The sequence below is a fragment of the Megalops cyprinoides genome, chromosome 15 (assembly GCF_013368585.1).
Source record: "Megalops cyprinoides isolate fMegCyp1 chromosome 15, fMegCyp1.pri, whole genome shotgun sequence".
NCBI classification, from domain to species: Eukaryota; Metazoa; Chordata; class Actinopteri; order Elopiformes; family Megalopidae; genus Megalops; species Megalops cyprinoides.
The window spans coordinates 1731077-1741753 of NC_050597.1; positions in this window are offsets into that span (position 1 = coordinate 1731077).

Here is a 10677-nt window from a genome sequence, read left to right on the forward strand (position 1 = left end):
AATGAGGCTGGGCTCTCCGCACCCCAGTACGAAGCCCAAACCACTCCAGCCAGTGGAGTTTCACAAGATCTGACATAATTAAAGGCTAACATTTTCAATCAACACAGACAAAAACAGCCAGAGATGTGTGGGACCTTCACTTTACTCAGAGAGACCGGATTTACTGGAATTATCAAATAACTTTTAGATGGCCGTTTCAGACTGACAGGAAATTAAAGTTTTGCCAGGAGAGAGGGTCAAGCAGATCTACCGCACTGCTACTGATCACCCAATCTGTAGAGGTTTGGTCACAATCGAAAGGTCCAGCCTCCACCCAAAAACACACATGGACTAAAACTTTTATTGAAGAAGCTATCAAAGCTGTGAAAAAGAGCAGAATCAAATGCTTATGAAATAAGAATAACAAACAGGCAGGTCTGCAAGCCCTCCCTCCCACAATCTGTGATTTAGTACAAATCCTGCGAATTCAAACGGCCTTTTTTAATTGCTCCATTTAACTCCCCTCTCACTGCACTGGAATTCAGTTCTCAAGTCACTACCTTCAAACGAGCTGTTTTAAATACAAAATTATCCACAGGGCCAGCTCTGTGGTAATCAATTGACCAAAGGTTTCAGCACTGAATCAAATTGTTGAATGAGCATTAGGCAGCCTCTCTGGAGAGATGTAATTTAAAGGCCTTTTTTCCCCTCTCAGGCTGAACTGTGGCGGTGTCTCAATAATTGCAATTAGCCAGAATGAAATGCATTGTATCGCACACATAGTGTGATTACAGGGTAATCTGCATTTAGCTACTGTAAACACTGGTGGTACAGGCATGCGTGACCGGGATCGTGCACGCACACGCGTGACAGCTTCGGAGAGCATCCCGCCACAGAGGACATGCTCCAAACAGCAAAAATGTAATAATTACATGTTCTATCAATGAAATCATGCCACGAACGCAATCAAACATGGAAGCAAATTACACGACGTTTGAAGTGCGTTCGCGCTGAATGTACGATTGCCGCCACTGTAGCCCTCTTCTGTCGTAATTATTAATTCATTTTAGAAATCTGTTAATCTAATCAAGGGGGCTTGACAAAGCACAGGACAACAAACAGATTGAAATTATAGAGAAGAAACTGCATTTAACAAGTTTTCCAAAGGACTGACATACCTGCATACCTGGGCTCCATATCGTGCCAGTGTTATTCAACCTTACCTGCATTTGTTATCCTTTATTTCTTGTTGAATTCCTTTGAAAACACAGCATAGCTGAGTGCACAAATAGCCCTAGCTTTGTGACATTACAGTGTGTTATGGTTAGATTCATGCTTCACATTGTTGCAGACTTCAACCCACCATAAAAACATATCTAACCCACAACTCTCTGCTTATTGAGTGATGCGCTTCAGCTCTCTGCAGGGAAAGCAGATCAAGGTTTCTGGACAAAGGCGGTTTTTCAATTATGTTTGGATATTGGTATTGCAGAGAAGGGAAGAGCCCGGCAGTTAAGAATATCAAGGTAATAGTTAAAGTAGTCACAACTACTGGCAGTGAAAGATAGAGTATTTACTTTCATGAATTACATTTTATTGGGGGGGAAAAGACATTTCTACCACATGACCTCATCAGTTTTCAGATCCTGCCTGAGCCAAAGCTATTTTATCATTCTCGAGATTTACAGAGCAAAACTGCTTCAATAACAAACTGTCTATTGATGAGACTGGAGGGTGACCCAGTTACAATGCCAACAGCGGTGTATGTAGAAACCATATCCAATTATACACCTTAGAAATGAGCCGCTGTACAAGAATCTGAAATTTCAGACAGGCTCAGCTAATATCAGTGGAGAAATTGCCAAGCCACATGCATTCTTATCAATCCTGGATAATTACCATAACTAACGTAACATAAATATTATCCATATACTCTCTGTATATCATATATAAAACATAGCAGACCTTAAAAAGTGAGTCATTGGGGGGGGGGGGGGGGGGGTCATAGGGGAGTCGCAGGTAAATCAGAGAAATGTGGCGTTCTGAAAGATTCTTTGGCATGTGCCAATTCACTGACCTCTGGAGTAATCTGGCCATAGGCATCAGCTGTGCCACTGTTCTGCTCATGTTAATTACCCATCATTATCTCTTCAATGCCATATAGCGCCTCCTACACCACCTCCACACCCCCCCACCACAACCTCCTCACCTACACACCTCCAACACACTACTCCTCACTAACTCCACACCCCAACACTGTCCCTCACTAACTCCACACCCCGACACACAGCCCCTCTCTAACACCACATCCACACAGGTTCCTCCTCCCTACGGCCCCTGCAGTGTTGCAGACCAGCTTGTACAGCCTGTAACTCAGTCCTGTTGATGCAGGTGTTGATACAGCCACCTTTTGAGTAATCATTAACAGTATTCCTCAGTCTTCTCAATTAAACATCAAAAGACGAACAATGATGCACAATTGTTCCATGATTGATGGAGCAGAGTTTGGACTGCTGACACATATTTATTAATTATATTCAGCAGTATTCAATTATGTGTCAATAAACATTAACATTTACCAGAAAAATAACATAATTTATCAACAAATGATCTAGGGTATTTGCTTCTGAAGATAAAATTCAGCTATAGTAGTTACTCGGTTTTTCATTAGTGTCACAGAACGTTTTCAGACAGTTTGTTTGTTGTGGCCTCTGTGCTGTGAACCTGTTGTACCGGTGTTACCATGAAGAAATCAGCCATTTTAGGCAAGGGTTCAGTTCGCCCCAAGGCACTGCTGAAGCTCCGCCCCCATCTGCAGCCTGGGTCGATGAACGCACACGGTTTGAGTAGATCAAGCTCTTCTATGGCAGTGTTGGCACATGCAGACGGCTGTATGTATCTGTGTATCTCAAACTGCCTGCAGTCTTGCCTTTTCTAAATGTCAATCTCACCACTGTCAAGCACAGAATTTCATTCAGCGTTTTTCTGGATTTGAAATGCTCCTTTGCTCAAACTGCAATTTATCTTTTGACTACAACTACACCCTATGAGCAAAGTAACTTACAGCCATCTGTATACAATACACCAAGTTAATATTGCTACATTGTTGAGCTCAAGAAAATGTTTACATAGTTATTTTTTCTATTGTCAGAATTCATAAGTCTAATCCATTTAGTTAACACAGTGATTTGCTGATTATTCCCTCTTTATCCAATTAATATCACATCTTTATCTCATTCAATTACCTTATCGTGTGTTCAACAAGCTGGCTAAAGTGACACTGGCTAATGCCAACTGCACTACAGGCTAAAAAACCCCAGTCACTGAAAACACTGAGCTCTGCTCATCACACAAGCTCCTCACACCATTTCACCCTTTTCATGTACCCGACCACCACCTCCCTCCCCTTCCCTCTCCTCCGCCATCCTCCTCCTTTCAAATATTTTCAAAGGCCCAGGAGATCACAGCTCATGGTCGTTCAAAGGGCGATTAAGAAGGCATTCGTGCAAAGCTACTACCTGCCAGCCATGGCAGTCCTGTCCCACCTGTGTTCCCCTCCTTCACAGCGTTATGTAAGCTCCTGCTCACCTGCAGGTAAAGGCCAGGTGAGAACAGCACCGAGACTCATGGGAGGAAGCACCAAGACTCATGGGAGCTGGGATACCAGGTAATTCTACCCTCACTCCAGAAAAGAAAAATAATAAGTGAAAGACCCAAGATTCAAGAAATGCTGACATTATATTAGTCATGATGTCAGGCAGTGCTCAATAAACATGTACAGCTAACTAATCTCATTATCAGTCTCAGCTTAAAATTGCAAAGAGGCATTTACTGAACGTTTCCTATACAAGCTACCTTCTCATGCACGCCTGAGCAGGGTTCTCAGAGCTGTGTCCCTGGTCCGAGCTCCACTGAAGCTCACGGCCAGAGAAACAATCTTGCCTGTTTGTACAGTCTCCAATTAGTCTCTAATTGCTTGACCCACTTCCTTTAGGAAGGTCAGCTCATAAGGAAATGTACATATCAAGCGATAGGAAAAACTGTTCACTTAGGAGGTAAATATGTTTCAGAGAGCAGAGATATTCAGGAGGGATTTCCTAATGTGCTCCCGCCACAGGTCGGTAACGAGCGCCACAGAATCTGCCATTCATCTCAGTGCCGCATCGCCGAGCCCATCCCGCGGACACAGCGAGGCCCCCCCCATCAGAGCGGGACATCAGCTGACTGGATCACAGTGGGGAGGTGCCGTCCGTGTCAAAGGGCCCCGTCACACTCTCAGCTCTGCAAATTGGGCAGGGGCCCAAGCGGTTAATGACATAATGAACAGGCTGCACTGTGGAGAGAGGAATGTCTCTCTGCAGACGTGTGGCATCCAGCAGCATTCAGCAGGGGAGGAGGGGGGAGGGGCCAACGCTCCATAACAGCCCCTGTGGAAACAGGCCACGCCTCCTCGATTACCCGACATCTCCCGGGGGCGTGTCCTATTACAGTGACATACTGTTACTGTAATTCCCTTCACATCTCATCGCACTGCGGGAAGGAGCATCTACTGAGCCAGTGCATGAATATAAGAAATAAACTAAAATCAAAACAGTCCCTGAGCTGCTGGAATGGACACAAGGAGGATTCCTATTGGATCCAACCAATCAGCACTTTCTCTGAGTCCACGTATTCCACCGATTGGTCCACTGATTCCAATGATTGTCCTCGCAAGTTAGTCTTCAACCCAATTTGCCATTTTATCAACCAAGTTAGAATGTAAATTATTGCAAAATCATATTAATGTTCCTGTGGAACAACATGGCAGTCTCATAGCAAATATCTGAACTTCTCTTCAGCGCAAGGAGGAGGAAGTTAACATGAAATATGAGTGCAATTCATCTGGACCAGACTTAAAACTTTTACTTACAGAATGTTTTATGATTACATAAACATTCCTGAAGTGTTTCTTTGCATAAGAGCAAAATACTGCAAGCAAATCCATGCAGCCTTCATGTTCTAGAAACTGACCAAAATGTCAGACCTTCTAATCTAGATTAATATCAACCTACACACACACACACACACACACAGCCTTTGACTTCCTGTCTGAGAAGTGGCTGCATCTATGAGGTTCACCAGGGCCGTGAGAACCATACCGTCGCTGAGGGAGACGAGCGAGGTCATGCATATGGGGCGGGGTACTCCACGTTTAAAGGAATTGGGTGTACAGGGCAGGGCTAGTGCTGGTTGGGACTGAAGAGTGGGGGGGGGGGGGGGGGGGGGGTGATAAGTTCTCCTCTTTCTTCTCTCTATGCATTAAAGAGCAGCTGTGTTTAAGAAGAGTCGATTCAGTGGAATTCAGGAGGGCCGCGCTCATTTTAGGAGTCGCGTTACAGACTGCTGACCTACGCCGATTCCAGCAGAAAAGTTTCAGACGGCAGACTGCCGCATTCTGCCGACTCCAGTCATTTATTTTGTGCCATTTCGGGCGGAAATCTTTCAGAAAAGCGAGGGATGTGAGGTGCTGACGTTTCCTGCGAGAGCCGAGAGCACGTTTTTCCTGCAGCAGTCTGAGAGAGCGTCGCAGGGAGAGCTGCAGTTTCACCTGCGCTGCAGTCAGTACAGCGGGGCGCAACACAAGGGCATGTGCTTGCGTTTATCAGCCGCATTGTGCAGGGGTATTACAGCCTCCCTCCCCCTTCCAGCCAGATGAGATTTCCACCTCAGGGGGGAGAAAATAATCATCTGAATCCACTTTAAAGCGCCGTTCTCAATGAGGCCTGGGCTCGGAGCAGGAGAGAGGCCTCCCAGCCCAGCTCCATCCCGCGGTGCCGTTTCTGCGCGTTCGCCCCTGTGAGTGTCCTGTGCCTGACTCCGGGCCGGTGGGTGGCTCGGCGCGAGCCGTCGGTGCACACACTCCTCTCTCCCCCATAGGTTAATGAATACTCCGAGAGGGTGTCCATTTCGGGACGGGAAGGTTAATTACGGTCACACTAGGGCTGGGCGATATAGCCGTCGCGATATATCAATATATAATATAGCTATTTTCTCCAAAGTTCAGTGAAATGCTTCCGGGGCAGAAAAATATCACTTGTATCTATATGTTGGTTAACTTACCCATTAGCTTTGAAAAACACATAGCATATGTTTTCACTCTTTATCTTTGTAGCCATGTATTTCTATCTACCACATGGAAGCAGCATAGTGCTGTTGCTGTGATATCAACATTGAATAGATACGAGTGGCGTTTTTTCCCCCGGAAGCATTTCACATGGCCTCGGAAAACTGGAGATGTGCTCCTGCATCAGGTATGACTAAAAGGAAAAACCATACGGGAAGAAACCTAACGCCACATACTGGGGATAGCTGTTATTGCGCTAAAAAAAGTTTCAATGAATTCAATGAAAGCTAAGCAGGGAGGGAGACTGCTTCCAGTGAGAGCGCCCTTTTTGATGTACCGTTCGGGGGGAAAATGCCACACAGCCAATCTGCAGCGGAACCCCTGACCTTTGACCCCTGTCTGCGGCTTGCTGCTTTTCCCAGCAGCCACCAGGAAGGCACCATTTTGGGACTCTGCATCCTCCGAGGCTCAGCCGTATTTTTTTCCCCATTTTGATTTTTTCAATCCTTGTTACGGGACACCAGCAAAGTGCCATTTATCCATATTTCATGAAGTGAGTCCATAGGAAAAACAAATCAATCTCCCAGCGGTGGGCTGCTTCAGGGGAACAATAATAAGCTGCTGGGCGGGGCACAGAGGCTGCGAGAATTAACTGCACATGCAGGAAGCCGCTGAAGGAACGAGCAGGCCTCTCCCCATCAGCCAGGCCTAGCCACAACACAGGCCTGTATCTGCACATAAGCTCACCATCAACATATTCACGGCTGTCTGCATAAAAAAACCAGGCTAATAATGACAGCATCAGCATGAAAGCAACAGGCTACATCACATAATGTACAGGAGGACCTAATTCAAACCAAGTAATATAACTGTGATAGCCACGAAATTCTCATGATTTATTTTCATTAAAAACACAATTCATTAAATAACATTCAACTGTGCCGTTCTCTCAGGTGATAGATTAAAAACAGAGCACTTGAAATATGATGAACATTTTGTGCAGCCACAATATTTTTTTCAACATTTTCAACTTACACCCCAGTAATACTCTAACACATCCCTGCGTATTATAGCATTTTCTGAAAGTATCTGATGCATGTCTTAATGTAAATCCCCATGTATTTGCATCCATGCATAACCCAGTCCGAGCATTTTTGGCAGTGTAAATTCTGCCGACTGTGTTAACAGTCACGCTGTAGCAAACGCACGCTAAGCACTCAGCTTCACCCTGAAATCAAATTAACCGAGAGGCAAGAAATGAACAGTGGCACAGAGATCAATACAGTACATCAGCCTGTCTTCCCACAAAACAGCGAGCAGACTGAGGCAATATTCGCAGTTTAGTCACACCAACCACGTTTTTGTGATGTCAACCTACCAGCAGTCAGCTTGATCAACACAAATATATGCCAAAATATAAAGAATTTCAAGAGATAATCTGGACAAGTACTGCTGACTGCACTCTGAAATTTGCTAAGGCTTGCAGATATTTCTGGCTTCAAAGACTTCCTGTATGAACTCGCTAAAGTGTGACATGAAGGACTTCAGGAGGTAAAGGAGGGGTCCTGTCTGTGGCTGGCATTGTTCAGCAGCTGGGAGCACAGTGAGTAATCTCCTCACAATTCCTACACTGCTTTCCAATCAAAGATCTCCAAATGAACAATGGGGTTTGTGTGTGTTTGCATGTGCGTGTGTGTGCAGGCATGCGTGTGTGTGTGTGTGTGTGCACATACACACAGAAACACCATTGTTTGCGTTGGTGTGTTTGCGTTTGTCTGCATGCATGCATGTGTGGGTGTCTGAGTGTGAGTGTGTGTGTGTGTGTGTGTGTGTGTGAGTGTGAGTGTGAGTGTGAGTGTGAGTGTGAGTGTGAGTGTGAGTGTGAGTGTGAGTGTGAGTGTGAGTGTGAGTGTGTGTGTGTGTGTGTGTGTGTGTGTGTGTGTGTGTGCGCGCACATGTATGTAGATAAATTAACATTAATAATGTATATATTACTGGATTAGACTGACAACGTGTCATATTCCACAGAGAGGCATGATCACCTGCAAGGGACAAGTGACCAGCGCAGCTTTCAATACTACACTGGAATGACTGCTGTGATTCACGAGACTACCTGTCTTTGAAAACCTAAGTGAGGAAGAAATGAATTAGTTTCATTGCTTTTCATATTCTCCACAATTGAATTTAGCCGTATAAATTCTGTTGTGCAGGGCTTTCAGGTACCTCCTGTCCATCTCATGGCCCACCAGGCACCAGAGGGGCAGAATTCCAGAGTTCACCTGTTCTGAAATGGATTATTTTATCAGGCGGTGGTCTGCTGAGTTTGTACTGCGGTTTGCGTGAGGGAACAGAGATGAGAAAATTATGGGTCTGTTGAGCGGGTGTCTCTCTGAATAACTGCCTGATAATAAAAACCCTGTTTGAACAATGCAGACAGATGGTGAGTGGCTCTCTGCTGGATTCACACTGCAGATATCAGATTCAGTTCACATAAAAACTTTGATCTACGTGGGGCAGGTGAGAGGTTTATATGGGGGGGATGAGAGATCCAGGCGGGACAGTTGAGAGATCACTTCTGGTGTCATGTGATTAAGGGGTCCTGCTTGGTGGGGGGCTGGTGAGTGGTTAGACCCAAACGGTCATGCCAGAGTGGCGGACATGGGCTAGCCACCGCGGGTGGTGATTGGTTCAGGCAGAGCACTCCAGTGATGTCAGCAGATCAGACAAAACAGTCCTCCAGGGCTGTGAGTGGTTTGAAGACAAAGCGTTACTGCATTTCAGTAAATACTTACACATGTCCTACAGTCCTCTGAACGTTTAACACAAAGCTTTCTGGCAGTGCTACAAACAGTTAATACAAAGCGATCCTCATATCAGGTCCGGCTCTACTCATCTCCCCCCAAAGCCAGGAGGTCACGCCAGGGGTTCTGCCGGTCTGCTCCCAGTATTACTCAACCCCTGCCCCGGTGGAACAGGCTGGTGAAAACAAGAGGCCCACATGAACCTTTTAACCCCTGGAAGAGCACCCAAAGGTAATCAGAGCAGTAACAGGCCTGTAAAAAGCCATGTAAAAGTTCATGCATGCAATAATTATCAAGATAATAAAAATCAAAACTGCCCAAACTTATCATCTGCGAGGCTGAAGTTGCTAAGGGCTTCACCCTCTTAAACTAATAGCACCACCTTCTAAAACTAATGCCTCATAGCTCCACCCTCGCTAACAGCTTCACCCTCTGACAGAAATGGCAGCCACTCCCCAGGGAAGATGTCATTTCTCACATTGGCACTGTCTGTGGAAACATTTTCCGGAAGACTAAGTAACGTTAGACGCACACGCACACCCACACGCACAACACCGAACTGAGCCCCATCATACTCTATTTACACCTATTCATTACCGATGACAGAGACATAGGAATCGCATGGGGAAAGTGCAGCATACTAGCACCCGACTCCACTTTAATCTTTATTTAGCACTGTGTGGACTCACATGTCACATTTCATCTGAGTGACAGTCCCTCACCTACCCCTGCCTCCATACAGATACTGCTCCTGACACAGAACCTCATAAGATAGTCATGTCAAAAGAAGAAATCCTGAATCCTTTCCATCCCCTGGCTTTCAGATACCGCGCTTTTCACAAATAAAATTCGTCAGTAGTTAGAAAGGACAGCTGTGAGAGGAGAATGCCAACTGTCTTAAAGCTGGGGGTTGCCGACTGGCTGAGTACACGTCAAAAACACCCAAGCAATTACTGCATGTGGAATTTCTCTTTAAATCCCCCAAACTAAGTGTTGTTTCCTATGAAAAATCCCTACCATGTATTTTCAAAGAGATAATATCAATATTTATTCATTTTGTAAGCAGGCACCCATGACCAGAGTTATTTAAAATGCTCCCTATATCGGCATTTCCACAGTGATTCAGCTGAACTCCCATCTGTAATAAAAAAGTGTGCACAGTATTTCTGTGCCCTCCGGGTAGAATACAGAACAACGTGGGGAGAAAAACTTTAAAAATCAATGGAGGAAACCTTTTAATTATTAAAATTCTGTTATCAGCATTTTTCAGCGTCGGGCTCACTGCGCACCCCTCTAAGGCAACCTGCAGACTTGTGTTGGAGTGCGTGAGAGTGCAGGCGGCTCAGTGCATGCACAGAGATAACACGTCACCAGATGCAAGCCGCTGCAGTCAAAGGGATTTCCAGGGGCCTACCGAGGCCGCCGCAGCTCTGAAGGGGCAGACCGCACCGGCCCACCGCCGCTCAATAAGCCCATATTTCAACCATAAACACTTTACGGCTCGGTGGAGCCAGCGAGTTTATGGGGTGAAAAATCGTTCAGGCGCCCAGAGGGATCTTGCAGGAGTCGAGTGATGTCACCGGTTTTGTGCTCAGGAGGGGTGTTACTGTTCACAACTGTCCTGACCAAATAAGGGCGTGTTGCGAGTGTCCCCCGAGGTGACAGGGCGTGTGTTTTGTTAGGGCGTACCTTGCCATGACAAAGTGTGTACAGTTTGGTATTGTTGTGTGTAATCATGTGTAGCTGCGTGTCATGTGTAGTCATGTACAGGGTTGTACGGGTTATGTACGGTTG